Raw genomic sequence first — 15,786 nt, 5'->3', positions numbered from 1 at the left:
ATAATACTAAAGCTCGATATTAAAACCCTTGAAACCACATTATACTTTGTTCCATAGATGCCCGACATATTTATGCACCGAATTATAATGAAGAAATACCTTGTTGCCTCTTTATGCTGGGCTGAAAAGACGAGTTGCCGTGCTTGGATTAACAAAGCCTTCGGCCATTCAAAGACGTGTGGCGAATGAATAAAAGCCGTTCGCACTATTTTCGAACATGGTATAAATAATCACACACGTACATAACAAAGTAATCCAATGCATAACTCTGGGCTTGACAAACACATATTGTGGTAACAAAGTGTTCAACCTAAAGTATATTGATACAAATCAAGGGGTAATATACAGCACTATTTCCTGCTTACGTATGTACACAAAGTTGCGATGTCGCGATGCGGTCCGCGCAAAGAACGCCGTACTGTATGACCGGAAATGCGTCAGAAATAAATAAAGATACCAGTTGATTAAATTTAACATTACCAGTTTCAGTACAACAAAAATGAAAATACATCATATAATGAGGCTATATTTAACAACCACTAACTGCAAATATAATTATACGAGGTTGTCATTTACAGTGCGAGGTACAGGTACAGGAGAAACAGAAGACTTCTGAGAAAGAAAGATGGATGAAACGGCTCGGCAGAGGGAAGCAGATGTTGGGATATCAGAGGTTTTGCCACAGGCCAAAGTGTAGTATATCATGTAGGTGAAATCCGTGTATGTGAAGCCGAACAAGTTGTCCATGAGTCTTCCATCAAGCAAGAACGAGGATTATATTACACAGGCGCCGAGGAAACAGGCACAGGACAAAGGTCGGAACAAGGAACACGTGACACGTCTCCTCAGGACCGCGATCAAACATACGCCGCCCGCCACGATGTCAATTATCCTCTAAAGCTCTCAGATTGCGCTTTATCTACACTCTCGTCAGATTCCACCACTCGCAAGACCTTCAAACATTTAAAAACACATAATTTTGGGGTTTTACAAAAATAGAACAAGTTGCTCATTCGTTAAAGTTATGGATTTGCTCTTCAACATTGATCGTGTGTTTCGCTCGTTCTAATTTCTACACCAACCAAAGTGTGTTTTGCTCGTTCTCGTTTATACACCACCCACCCAAAGTGTGTTTTGCTCGTTCTCGTTTATACACCACCCAAAGTGTGTTTTGCTCGTTCTCGTTTATACACCACCCAAAGTGTGTTTCGTTCCTTCTCGTTTATACACCACCCAAAGTGTGTTTCATTCCTTCTCGTTTATACACCACCCAAAGTGTGTTTTGCTCGTTCTCGTTTATACACCACCCAAAGTGTGTTTCATTCCTTCTCGTTTATACACCAACCAAAGTGTGTTTCATTCCTTCTCGTTTATACACCACCCAAAGTGAGTTTCGTTCCTTCTCGTTTATACACCACCCAAAGTGTGTTTCATTCCTTCTCGTTTATACACCACCCAAAGTGTGTTTTGCTCGTTCTCGTTTATACACCACCCAAAGTGTGTTTTGCTCGTTCTCGTTTATACACCAACCAAAGTGTGTTTTGCTCGTTCACGTTTATACACCACCCAAAGTGTGTTTTGCTCGTTCTCGTTTATACACCACCCAAAGTGTGTTTCGTTCCTTCTCGTTTATACACCACCCAAAGTGTGTTTCATTCCTTCTCGTTTATACACCACCCAAAGTGTGTTTTGCTCGTTCTCGTTTATACACCACCCAAAGTGTGTTTCGTTCATACACCACCCAATGTGTGTTTTGCTCGTTCTCGTTTATACACCACCCAAAGTGTGTTTTGCTCGTTCTCGTTTATACACCACCCAAAGTGTGTTATGCTCGTTCTCGTTTATACACCACCCAAAGTGTGTTTTGCTCGTTCTCGTTTATACACCACCCAAAGTGTGTTTTGCTCGTTCTCGTTTATACACCAGCCAAAGTGTGTTTTGCTCGTTCTCGTTTATACACCACCCAAAGTGTGTTTTGCTCGTTCTCGTTTATACACCACCCAAAGTGTGTTTTGCTCGTTCTCGTTTTTACACCACCCAAAGTGTGTTTTGCTCGTTCTCGTTTATACACCACCCAAAGTGTGTTTTGCTCGTTCTCGTTTATACACCACCCAAAGTGTGTTTTGCTCGTTCTCGTTTATACACCACCCAAAGTGTGTTTTGCTTTTGCTCGTTATCGTTTATACACCACCCAAAGTGTGTTTTGCTCGTTCTTGTTTATACACCACCCAAAGTGTGTTTTGCTCGTTCTCGTTTATACACCACCCAAAGTGTGTTTTGCTCGTTCTAATTTATACACCACCCAAAGTGTGTTGCGCTCGGTCTCGTTTATACACCACCGAAAGTGTTTCACTCATTCTAATTTATACACCACCCAAAGTGTGTTGCGCTCATTCTCGTTTATACACCACCCAAAGTGTGTTTCGTTCCTCCTCGTTTATACACCACCCAAAGTGTGTTTGGCTCGTTCTCGTTTATACACCAACCAAAGTGTGTTTTGCTCGTTCTCGTTTATACACCAGCCAAAGTGTGTTGCGCTCGGTCTCGTTTATACACCACCCAAAGTATGTTTCGTTCCTTCTCGTTTATACACCACCCAAAGTGTGCTTCGCTCGTTCTCGTTTATACACCACCAAAAGTGTTTCACTCATTCTAATTTATACACCACCCAAAGTGTGTCGCGCTCAATCCCCGCTCATTCTCGTTTATACACCACCCAAAGTGTGTTGCGATCGTTCTCGTTCACATACCACCCAAAGTGTGTTGCGCTCATTCTAATTTATACACCACCCAAAGTGTGTTGCGCTCGTTCTCGTTTATACAATTATACACCACCCAAAGTGTGTTGCACTCATTCTCCTTCCTGAGCTGCGAAAAGCGTTGATCATTTATTTTTTGAAAAAGAATCGAAGCTCGTTTTCGAGCAAACACATTGAACATGAAAACATGCACAGACACAAAATCATACAATGAAGGGAGCGGGAGACAAGAGGGGGAGAGAGAGGGAAGCACACAGGCCCAACAACAGTAGAAAACAAGGACGTTGGTAGATCGGTGGAAGGAGGGCTGGGGGAGGATTACATGGTATAAAGCAAATTAACACTTCTCGGAATTTTAGGAAAGAAGTTGGAGATTTGAAGAGGCGGATTTGGGGTTTTAACGGGGGTAGAAAATATCAAGGTTTTGGATGTGGGAAGATAAGAGATGGTGGTGAACAGCTGGTTTAAAGACTTGGAGGGAGGAGACGGATTGAAGAGAGTGAGGGAGTTTGTTCCAGAGGCAGAAAAAAAGAGGAATGAAAGAGTGAAGGTGAGCAGAGAATCTTGATATTAGTATTATTATTATTGTATACAGGATCGAGGCTCGTGAAAGAGCTAACATTTATCACACAAAAAGTCAAACCGACACAAAGTATATAAAGGGAGCTATACAATAAGGGGAGTTGTAGACAAGATGGGGAGAGAAGGGGAAGCACACAAACACAAAATTTGAGAGCAGGGACCACGGGAGATCTGTGGGAGGAAGAGGGCTTGGGGGGAGGAGGCGTGGGAAGAAGGGGTGGGGTGAGAAGTATAAAACACAAGGACACCATAACGACTTCCAGGAAAGAAGTTGGTATTTCAAAAAAGTGGATACACAATGTGATGAAAATGTATCCAATTTGCGACCCAGGCGCTATTACCGCTCATCTCCACTACGTGGCTCTTATAAGAACTTAGTCCCGAGTCGCGAAGCGCAGTCCTGAGACATTTATCATGCTTTATCCACGTGTATGCTTAGAATGGTAAGGGAACCATTACCACCGACCACCGACCACCCCGAGGACGACGCCGACCACCCCGAGGACGACGCCGACCACCCCGAGGACGACGCCGACCACCCCGAGGAAGTCGCCGACCACCCCGAGGAAGTCGCCGACCACCCCGAGGAAGACGCCGACCACCCCGAGGAAGACGCCGACCACCCCTAGGAAGACGCCGACCACCCCGAGGAAGACGCCGACCACCCCGAGGAAGACGCCGACCACCCCGAGGAAGACGCCGACCACCCCGAGGAAGACGCCGACCACCCCGAGGAAGACGCCGACCACCCCGAGGAAGACGCCGACCACCCCGAGGAAGACGCCGACCACCCCGAGGAAGACGCCGACCACCCCGAGGAAGACGCCGACCACCCCGAGGAAGACGCCGACCACCCCGAGGAAGACGCCGACCACCCCGAGGAAGACGCCGACCACCCCTAGGAAGACGCCGACCACCCCGAGGAAGACGCCGACCACCCCAAGGAAGACGCCGACCACCCCGAGGAAGACCCCGACCACCCCGAGGAAGACCCCGACCACCCCGAGCCACTCACCCCAATCTCTCAATGACTGGTGTTGGCTTGGCGGTTAGGGTGCAGGCTTGGGATCCTAGGATCCTGAGTTCGAATCCCAGTCCATTGCTGAATTAACACCAGGGGGGTTGACTCAGCCTGTCATCCTTCCGAGGTCGGCAAATTGAGTACCAGCTTGCTGGGATGAATGATCCCGGTGTGTACCCTGATTTAGAATAGGTACACCGTAACCCTGCACATTGTAAGACGCGAATATGGGTTGGCGTCAGGAAGCGCATCCGGCCATAAAACATTGCCTCAAATAGGGAACCGTGATTATATTGGGGCCCGCAAGGCTAACCCCCGCTCTAGCAGGGAAACACGGCTTAAAACGATCATTCATTCATTCAATCTCTCTATGGTGAAGAAGCATGTAAACTAGAATGTCACTGACGTCGTGATGACAACCGATATGCCTCTGCACACATTATTACATCATTATACATACTTGTACCAAGTTTGATTTAAATCTCTTCAGCTGTTCTCAAATATCACATTTTTATCAGACATGACCTCTGACCTTTGATGCCGAAATCTAATTCGTTCATCTTTTCATCATAATCTCCACTTGTTCCAAGTTTGGTCAAAACCCCATCACTGGATCACAAAGTATCACAGTTACAAAATTTTTACCTAACTGGACCTCTTTCCTTCGACCTCTTGACCCCATAATGTAATCCATTGATATTTTTATCACTAGTGAGATACCCGTGCATGGCCAGAAGCAATTAGGCAATGCAGATACGGCGAATGCTAAAGCATGAAACCAATAAATTCCACATTCCTGTAGCACCCTCAGTCGCACGTCAGACATGGACAGCAAGTTCGTGAAGGACTTCCATGCAAAACGTACCCGTTCGCAAACAAACTGGTATGTTCACGCATAGAAACATCGATCGTGGGTCTGTGGCGAATCTGCATATGGCGATCCGCGAAGTTCACGTTTAGAAGGAAGAAACCATCACGGCTTGTCGTCATTTACTTGCACTCGATATCTTTTTTTCATTCCAAACAACATAACTCTAATCACAAATTAATCACAAAATAAACTTTTAACAACATTGTTAATGTTTCCTTCATTGTAAAAACTACGAAGTCAACAGTTAAAAGGATTTTGAGCCGATAGGTGTTACAGCCTTGGCAAGATAGATGGGGACAGCGATCTGTTCGCGTATACACCGCCCAAATAGCTATGTGGAATTCTCTCATGTAGAGATTAAATTCATGTCGTTTGAACTTTGGCCGAGGTCATTATTTACTTTTAATGATGTTTATATACGAATCAAAAAGAAGATAATTGGTTTTGGGTCGTTTTGGGTCGGTTTTGAGTTAGAGAGAACTGGGAAGTGGCCGTGTGCTGTGTGCAGGAAGGGTGTCGGAGTGAACTCCATTCAATGTACAATGTGCGCTGAGTGGGTTCATCAAAAATGTAGTGGCTTGAGAGGGTCATTAACCAGTGTGGCAGCTACATGCAAGTGAAAGGTGTGCACAGAGTGAACTGCAGATGGAGGAAATGTTGAGTTGGATCTTGGAGATGGTGTGAAGCTGGAAGGTGTGAAAACATTTTGCTACCTCGGAGACATGCTGAATGGAGAAGGTGGATCAGACTCGGCAACGGTTGCTGGAGTGAGATGTGCATGGAAGAAGTTTCGGGAACTGAGTGGCGTGCTGATGAGGAGGGGGAGTGTATGCTGCATGTGTGAGAAGTGTTATGATTTATGGGAGCGAGACATGGGTAATGAACGTAGAGCAGCAACGAAGGCTGAAAAGGCGAATGGTTCGGTGGATGTGCGGAGTATCGTTGAGAGAGAGGAAGACAAATGATGAATTGCGAAAGATGATGGGAATAGAGCCTGTGATTGATGCTGTGAAGAGGAACAGGTTGAGATGGTTTGGTCATGTGTTGAGGAAGGATGAAAGTGACTGGTTGAGAAGAGCGATGGAAATGAATGTAGAAGGAAGTAGAGGACGGGGAAGACCGAGGAAGACTTGGCTAAAGATGGTGGAAGAAGAAATGCGGACAAGGGGAGATGCAGAAAATATGGCAAAATGGAGGAGATTGTCATGGGGACCGCAAGGCTTACCTGCTCTAGCAGGGAAAATGGCCTTAAAATGCATGTTGTTGTTTGTTATTTACATGTGCCATGTTTGACTTTGATTCCTTCAGCCGTTATCAAGTTAGAAACCTATTACAGAGTCTGACCTTTGACCTTGACCCCAAAATCAAATCAGTTCATGTTTGCTCTCGGCATCATAATACATACTTTGGTCAAATTCCATCACTGGTTCAGAAGTTATCGTGGCAATAAGATTTTTACCGAACCTGACCTCTGACCTCATGACGAAAAAATATAATCAGTTGGTTCATCTTTATCTCATTACACATTCCTGCACAACTTTGATTTGGATCCCTTCAACACGTTCTCAAGTTATCGCCGTAATGAAAACCTGTCATGGGCGGACAGATGGACAACCCGAAAACATGCATCCGGAAAACATTCCAGGAACCGGATCTTCACCAAAATTAAATGCTTTCGTCTTTGTCGCACACCCAACCTGTCCACCTCGTTTCGTCCCAATCCGTCCACCTCGTTTTGAGATATCCAGTAAACAGACAGAGAGGAGTGAAAACAGCTTCCGTCAGGTGGAGGTAATGACGTCACAAGGAAACTTGCAGTCAGGTGTTCTGAACATCCCTTGCACTGAAAAGTCATTTTGAATGAACGACAACAATCCTTCAACAACTATTACCACTTGTACGTGTTTGTCTTGTGATAACAACAACTACATGTTTCATCTGTTTTTAGTTTAACAATCAGGGGATAGCGCGAACGCAGTCCCCCACTACCACAAATTGTACAGTCGAGTTTCCCACATTTGGGGAAATCGCAAGGGTCAACCCACCCGGAGTGCAATGGGTGGACCTCGCCCTGAGAACACCACCTTAATGATCATGGTATTTCTCCTGTCAGGTAAGTATGAGTTGTTTACCCCACGGTCTCCCTTGTCTTAGTGCGAGCACCGCCTTACTTTACCATGACGTATTCAACACTTTTCCCTGAATATCTATTTAAATGGTGAATTTTGCACGATATTTGTAAACAAATCCTAATTGTAATATTAGATTCGATATTATGATTTATTTATTTGGATAATTTCTCGCTTTGCTGCTGAGATTGGAGCAGATTATAAACGATTTAGCGACTGGATGCAATCCGAGGAAGCCGAAATGTCATGACGCTCTCCTGACGTCATGACGCTAAGAGGACGTCATGACGCCGGATATTGAGTCTCGATTTTCCAACTTCCTTCTTTTACCTCGTTATCTTGTAACAAAAATCTCTTCGAAATTCCTCCATCGCACATGGATCCTTGTGTTCATAGTTGATGGAACATTAAATCGAGTCGATTAAGGAAAAGGTTTTGATCTTTCTGTTCGAGTTTGCTGGTATAGTATGATTATTGATTATAGTATCGTTTGACTTGTAATATCCTCTCCCACCAGGAGAAGCGCTATGTCATCCACAGTTGCATGGAGACTTCTTGTGTACAGACGATTGGGATTGGGTGGAGTCCCTGTATATAGCAATCGATTCCCTGCATGGCGTGTCCGAAAGATTATGGCCACGTGGTCTGTGTGCGCCATATTGTTTCCATTCCTCACGAGGCCAACCCCTGCTCTCGCATGGAAAATGGCCTTCAAATGCCTGTTGTGTGTGTTGTGTGTTTAACCTCCCGAATCGTTCGGGACCATTCTTTGAGAAAATAATGAATATCACATGATTACGTGTAGTTTTGTTGGCAAAATATGATAAAAACATCAACATGGACGAAAGATTTAAAATATAGATATCGTTTAGGCTTTTTTTTTTCATTGTTATCCTTTTTCTTGTTATAATTAATTATTTCATCTCATTCGTTCCTCATGTTCACTTCTTTTTTTACTCCATCGAAGGTCGGTGGTCCTTTTGGGACCAAAGAGGAGCGGCGCTCACTGCGGGGATTGAAGGAATCTTTCCGTCTTTCCGTGTGATTTCTGACGTCATGCTGCGATATTCTTCCTCTTCGTTGCTAATTTTCATGAAGATTGCCATTTGGAAACTCAAAGGTTTGTGGTTGAGGACGAGGAGTTTGGCTCGGCTCAAAACGGACCGAAATGGCACGCCTTCTCACTTTTCAGCAATCAACATCATCTGTTGGAGCGGAATAAAATACCAGATACCAGCCAGCAAATAATGTAACTTTCATTTTTTTTACCCTTCGGGCATGGACATCCGATTCGTGAATGACTTGGTTAAAAAAACGGCGAATGGTAAACGATGAACCAATATATTCCACATTCTTGTGCCCCCTTCAGTCGAACGTCAGGCCTTGACAGCAGGAACTCCATGTTTTCATTCCATCATTCATCATTTCAATCACAAATTAATACTGCCAGCAACGGTACCTGCCCTATGGGCGGGGCTTCCATTGGGAGGCCCAAACGAAAAGGTAAAATATCAGAAATTGAAGGCTTTTTTTATTTTAAACGATTTATATAAACATCCGTTAAATCATATCACACGCAAATCATCAAAATCTAAACAGTATTTGTAGAATTTCAATAAAAGCCACATCACTGTTCATGTCGGTAAATATTATTCCACCATGTTTCAAATTTGGGCAATGGGCTCTCCAATATTCGATGTGTTCACGGTTTGAATTACGTAACGTAACGTTTGTGACGATGTTTTCATTGTGATGATGTTGTGACGATGTTTGTGTTCACGGTAGTGTTTGATGTGACGGTGTGAACGTAATTTCGTAATGTTTTTCGTTTTTATTTTCGTAATCCTTTAATGAACGTTTAATGTTTAATGAACGTTTTAATGAGCGTAAGAATGAGTGTAATGATCATTAAATGAATGAATGAAGGTAATGAATAATTCGAAGCGAAGCGAAAGACGCCTCAGAGCAGTCACATTCACAATCACTATGTCGTATGTACTCCGCATACGTGTTTCCTTCATTGTAAAAACTACCAAGTCAACAGTTAAAAGGATTTTGAGCTGATAGGTGTTACGGCCTTGGCAAGATCGATGGAGACAGCGATCTGTTAGCTTATACACCGCCCAAATAGCTATGTGGAATTCTCTCATGTGGAGATGAAACTCACGTCGTTTGAACTTTGGCCGAGGTCATTATTTACTTTTAATGATGTTTATATATGAATCAAAAAGAAGATAATTGGTTTTGGGTCGTCCTTTCCGCATATCTCGTGGGATTGTGAGTTGGATGCAAATGCAAAACCACTTTTCACACTTGTGCGAGTATTGCAAAGCCACTTTTCCCACTTGTGTTTGTGTTGAAAACCACTTTTTGCACTTGTGTTAGTGTTGCAGAACCACTTTCGCACTTGTGTTAGTGTTGCAGAACCACTCTTCGCACTTGTGTTGGTCTGGCAAAACCACTTTCCACATTTGTGCTGGTGATGCAAAACCACTTTGCGCACTTGTATAATTGTTGCAAGACCACTTTTCGCGCTCCTGATAGTGTTGAAATCCACTTTTCGCACTTGTGTTAGTGTTGCAAAACCACTTTCCACACTTGTGTTAGTGTTGCAAAACTACTTTCCGCAATTGTGTTCATGTCGAAAACCACTTTTCACACATGTTAGTGTTGCAGAACCACTTTCCGCACTTGCGATGGCGTTGAAAACCACGTGTCGCACTTGTGTTGGTGTTGAAAACCACATTTTACACTTGTTTTAGTGATGCAGAACCACTTTTCGCACTTGCGATGGCGTTGAAAACCACTTGTCGCACTTGTGTTAGTGTTGAAAACCACTTTTTACACTTGTTTTAGTGATGCAGAACCACTTTCCCCACTTGTGTTGGTGTTGCCAAACCACTTTCCATACTTGTGCTCGCAATGCAAAACTACTTTTCACGCTTGTGCGAGTATTGCAAAGCCACTTTCCCCACTTGTGTTAGTGTTGCAAAACCACTTTCCACACTTGTGCTAGTGTTGCAAAACCACTTTCGCCACTTGTGTTCGTGTTGAAAACCACTTATTACACTTGTTTTAGTGATGCAGAACTACATTCCCCAGTTGCGTTGGTGTTGACCACTTTCCACTTTCCATAAACACTTTCTGACTTTCCATAACCACTTTCCACACTTGTGCTCGCAATGCAAAACCACTTTCCCCACTTGCGTTAGTGTTGCAAAACCACTTTCCCCACTTGTGGTCGTGTTGCAAAACCACTTTTTGCAACTGTGTTAGTGTTGTAAGCCACTTCTCACATTTGTGTTCGTGTTGCAGAACCACTTTTTAAACTTGGGTTAGTTTTGCAGAACCAATTTCCACACTTGTGTTGGTGTTGCATAACCACTTTCCACACTTGTGCTGGCAATGCAAAACCACTTTTCGCACTTTTGCGAGTATTTCAAAGCCACTTTCCCCACTTTTGTTGGTGTTGCAAAACCACTTCACACACTTGTGCTAGTAATGCAAAACCACTTTTCGCATTTGTACTTTTCGCATTTGTGTTCGTGTTGAAAACTACTTTTCACACTTGTGGTCATGTTGCAAAACCATTTTCCACACTTGTGTCAGTGTTGCAGAACCACTTCCCACACTTGTGCTGGCAATGCAAAACCACTTTTTGCACTTGTGTAATTGATGCAAAACCACTTTTCGCCTTTGTGTAATTGTTGCAAAACCACTTTTCGCGCTCCTGTTAGTGTTGAAATCCACTTTTCGCACTTCTGTTCGTGTTGCAAAACCACTTTCCACACTTGTGCTGGTGATGCAAAACCACTTTCCACACTTGTGTTGGTGTTGCAGAAACCACTTTTCACACTTGTGTTGGTGTTCCGTAACCACTTCCCACACTTGTGCTGACAATGCAAAACCACTTTTCGCACTTGTTTGAGTATTGCAAAGCCACTTTCCCCACTTTTGTTGGTGTTGCAAAACCACTTTACACACTTGTGGTGGTAATGCAAAACCACTTTTCGCACTTGTCTTCGTGTTAAAACCACTTTTCGCACTTGTGTTAATGTTGCAAAACCACTTTCCCCACTTGTGGTCGTGTTGCAAAACCATTTTCCACACTTGTGTTAGTGTTGCAGAACCACGATCCGCACTTGTGGTTGCGTTGAAAACCACTTTTCGCACTTGTTTGAGTATTGCAAAGCCACTTTCCCCACTTTTGTTGGTGTTGCAAAACCACTTTACACACTTGTGGTGGTAATGCAAAACCACTTTTCGCACTTGTCTTCGTGTTAAAACCATTTTCCACACATGTGTTTGTGTTGCAGAACCACTTTCCCCACTTGTGGTCGTGTTGCAAAACCATTTTCCACACTTGTGTTAGTGTTGCAGAACCACGATCCGCACTTGTGGTTGCGTTGAAAACCACTTTTCGCACGTAAGTGTCGAAACCTACTTTTGCACTTATGTTAGTGTTGAAAACCACTTTTCACACTTGTGTTGGTGTTGCACAACCACTTCCCACACTTGTGCTGGCAATTCAAAACGACTTTTCGCACTTGTGTAATTGTTGAAAAACCACTTTTCGCCCTTGTGTAATTGTTGCAAAACCACTTTTCGCGCTCCTGTTAGTGTTGAAATCCACTTTCGCACTTCCGTTCGTGTTGCAAAACCACTTTCCACACTTGTGCTGGTGATGCAAAACCACTTTCCTCGCTTGTGCTGGTAATGCAAAAGCACTTTTCGCACTTGTGTTCGTGTTGAAAACAACTTTTCGCACTTGTGTTCGTGTTGCAGAACCACTTTCGCACTTGTGTTAGTGTTGAAAAACGCTTTTCACACTTGTGTTGGTGTTGCAGAACCACTCTCCACACTTGTGTTGGTGTTGCAAAACCACTTTCCACACTTGTGCTAGTAATGCAGAACCACTTTCCGCACTTGTGGTTGCGTTGAAAACCACTTTTCGCACATGTGTTAGTGTTGAAAACCAGTCTTCGCACTTGTGTTAGTGTTGCACAATCACTTTCCGCACATGAGTTAGTGTTGCAAAACCACTTTATCCACTTGTGGTCGTGTTGCAAAACCACTTTTCGCACTTGCGTTAGTGATGTAAACAACTTCTCACAGTTGTGATAGTGTTGCAGAAACACTTTCCACACTTGTGGTGGCATTGAAAAACACTTCCACACTTGTGTTGGTGTTGCAAAACCACTTTTCGCACTTGTGCTGGTGATGCAAAACCACTTTGCGCACTTGTGTAATTGTTGCAAAACCACTTTTCGCGCTCCTGATAGTGTTGAAATCCACTTTTCGTACTTGTGTTAGTGTTGCAAAACCACTTTCTGCACTTGTGTTCGTGTCGAAAACCACTTTTCACACATGTTCGTGTTGCAGAGCCACATTCCGCACTTTCGATGGCGTTGAAAACCACTTGTCGCACTTGCGTTAGTGTTGAAGACCACTTTTTACACTTGTTTTAGTGATGCAGAACCACTTTCCCCACTTGTGTTGGTGTTGCATAACCACTTTCCACACTTGTGCTCACAATGCAAAACCACCTTTCACACTTATGTGAGTATTACAAAGCCACTTTCCCCACTTGTGTTAGTGTTGCAAAACCACTTTCCACACTTGTGCTGGTGATGCAAAAGCACTTTCCGCACTTGTGTAATTGTTGCAAAACCACTTTTTGCGCTCCTGTTAGTGTTGAAAACCACTTTCCCCACTTGTGGTCGTGTTGCAAAACCACTTTCCACACTTGTATTAGTGTGGAAGTTAAATTTATCTCAGGTGCCTCCCATTTCTCTTGGTCATCTTTGAGATGTTTCCACACCTTGATTGGAGTCCACCTGTGGTAAATTCAATTGATTGGTCATGATTTGGAAAGGCATACACCTGTCTATATAAGGTCTCACAGCTGACAATGCATATCAGAGCAAAAACCAAGCCATGAGGTCGAAGGAACTGCCTGCAGAGCTCAGAGACAGGATTGTGTCGAGGCACAGATCTGGGGAAGCCTACAAAAAAATCTCTGCTGCATTGAAGGTTCACAAGAGCACAGTGGCCTCCATAATTCTTAAATGGAAGAAGTTTGGAACAACCAGGACCCTTCCTCGAGCTGGCCGCCCGGCCAAACTGAGCAATCGGGGGAGAAAGGCCTTGGTAATAGAGGTGACCAAGAACCCGATGGTCACTCTGGCTGAGCTCCAGAGATCCTGTGTGGAGATGGGAGAAACTTCCAGAAGGACAAGCATCACGGCAACACTCCACCGATCTGGGCTTTGTGGCTGGGCTACTTCCGGATAATAATGTTGAATGGAATCAGAGCGAAGAAATATATGTCGGCATCATTGTTGACGTTTTTGTGACGACTGTCATCAAACGGAAAAGTAATATATCTCAACGGAAAAGAAAAAGCGAATTTTTCAGATATGTCGACATATTGAGATATTTGGGCGGTGTATGACACATCGTCCTGAGATTTTTTTATATATAGTGGCATTTTCCCGTGTGTGCGTGAATGTTCTCAATTATTTCGGACACGGAGTCTGAAACCATCGATAAAAATGTAATCAGATGGTGAGTTAGATTGGAGATAAAGGGATGAGAGAGACTCAATGGCCTTGAAATTACAGGCCTTTGAGAATTCATTTCGTTCTATAAATGGAAACTTTCATGGGATTTTATTACCGTTTTTTCCCACCGAGTCTAAAACGATGTTAGCGACTGTTAAAAATGAAATGATATGTCGAATTAGAGTTGAAATAAAACTGTGAGAGAGAGCAAGACAGCACGGGCCTAACTAAACAGGCCTCAAAGCTATGCGAGTTAATAAAATGATGGATATTTGTTTGTGAAGCCTCTCCCAGAATAGGTGGAGCTGCTCTCTAAACGAAGTGAGCCACACCCCCGGACAGACAGACAGAATCACCCTCGGATAATATAATATAGATATTCTCCGCAGGTGATATGTGTGTCTGGGGGTGTTGCTACACCCGGTCTGGGAGGGGCTTCAAAAACAAATATCTTCCATTTTCTCTCCTCGCATAGCTTTGAGGCCTGTTTTGTTAGGCCAGTGGTATCTTGCTCTCTCTCACAGTTTTATTTCATCTACAATTCGATATCTCATTTCATTTTTCACAGTCGCTAACATGGTTTTAGACTCGGTTGAAAAAAAGCGGGAATAAAATCCGATGAAAGTTTCCGTTTATGGAACGAAATGCATTTTCAAAGGCCTGTAACATGAAGGCCATTGCCACTCTCTCACGCTTTTATCTCCAATCTAAATCATCATCTGATTTCATTTTTATCGATGGTTTTAGAGTCGGTTTCAGCAATAATTGAGAACATAAACGCACACATGGGAAATTTGCTGAGACATTTTAGAAATTGCCGATATATATTAAATAATCGCGGCTTTTCACGACTCGATATATCTTACACCTCCCAAGAGACACAGACGGGGAAATGCCGAGATATATTAAAGTCTCAGTTTTAGCTAACGTTGAGAAAATCTGCGAAATGTATTCCAACAGCCGTTTTGAATGTCGACTGGTTGGATGAGATGTGGGCACGGGGAAGGAGAGAGGGGAATGAGAGATGGGAGGAGAGGAGAGAACGTTCGCAGGACTTCGAAAGTACAGCGACTGAATACTGAATTTCGGGATCGAACCAAAGTCGAATTATATTTTTCCATGTTCCTGGGGGTGTATGCACAGTGTTTGTTTAAAGCGAGTCAACTCTTTTCCAACCATGGAATGAAACGATACAGTTCTTCAAAAATGTACACAATAATGTAAACTAGAGTCCCTGTATATAGAGAGTTGTGTCAACTCAAATTTGGACGCCATTTTGTGTCTAAGTGTGTCGGATTAGATATACATGTACATTCGCGATATGGGGTGATATATTCTAAACCTGCTAAAAAAAATTTTACTACACATATTTAGTCTTATTATTACATACAGGTGATATTTGTTTTGTCAAAAACTCAGCTATTGCCCTGAAAAAGAGCTGTGTGGTGATATTAAAAGTGGAATGGCAATGCATATTACAAGCCAACACTGCATATAAGAGCTAACATTATAAGTAAGACAAACCAATGCTGTCGTTCTCTGAATTTTAATAACTTTTAGAAAGGAGTGTGGGCATATCCAATATTTTTTAAAGGGTGCCGAGAGCAATTCCGGTGTAGGACTTCCAGCCGACATATAGTCTAACACACTTAAAACAAATTCTGTACGTGGTATTGCCATATTTCTGACTTTTTATTATTTTGTTATTTTTTTTTTATTTATAATTTTTTTTTTATTATTTTTATATATTTTTATATTTATATATTTATTTATTTTTTTTATATATATTTATATTTTTTATATATTTTATAAAATTATATATTTTATATATTTTTTATATAATATATTATTATTTTAATAT

At 42.9% G+C, this 15,786-nt stretch overlaps 1 long non-coding RNA gene and 1 other non-coding gene across 4 annotated transcripts; one reads left to right on the top strand and one right to left on the bottom strand.

Annotated features, from left to right (window-relative positions):
• The first annotated feature begins 758 nt into the window (after nucleotides 1-758).
• On the top strand, nucleotides 759-8,997 carry LOC137435563 (uncharacterized). Of its 3 annotated transcripts, none has more exons than XR_013624449.1 (2): nucleotides 759-815; nucleotides 8,330-8,997. It is a non-coding gene; the product is annotated as an uncharacterized LOC137435563 (long non-coding RNA). The 3 variants fall into 3 exon arrangements; XR_013624448.1 differs by lacking the exon at nucleotides 759-815 and adding an exon at nucleotides 7,673-7,794; XR_013624447.1 differs by lacking the exon at nucleotides 759-815 and adding an exon at nucleotides 7,673-7,822.
• Nucleotides 7,191-7,354, bottom strand: LOC137435880 (U1 spliceosomal RNA). Its single transcript, XR_010986174.2, has one exon. It is a non-coding gene; the product is annotated as a U1 spliceosomal RNA (small nuclear RNA).
• Nucleotides 8,998-15,786: the final 6,789 nt, after the last annotated feature.

This window comes from Myxine glutinosa, chromosome 9 (genome assembly GCF_964187855.1).
Source record: "Myxine glutinosa chromosome 9, kmMyxGlut1.1, whole genome shotgun sequence".
Classification (NCBI taxonomy): Eukaryota; Metazoa; Chordata; class Myxini; order Myxiniformes; family Myxinidae; genus Myxine; species Myxine glutinosa.
The sequence above is the reverse complement of the archived record's forward strand: the minus strand, read 5'-3'. Positions and strand labels throughout refer to the sequence as shown.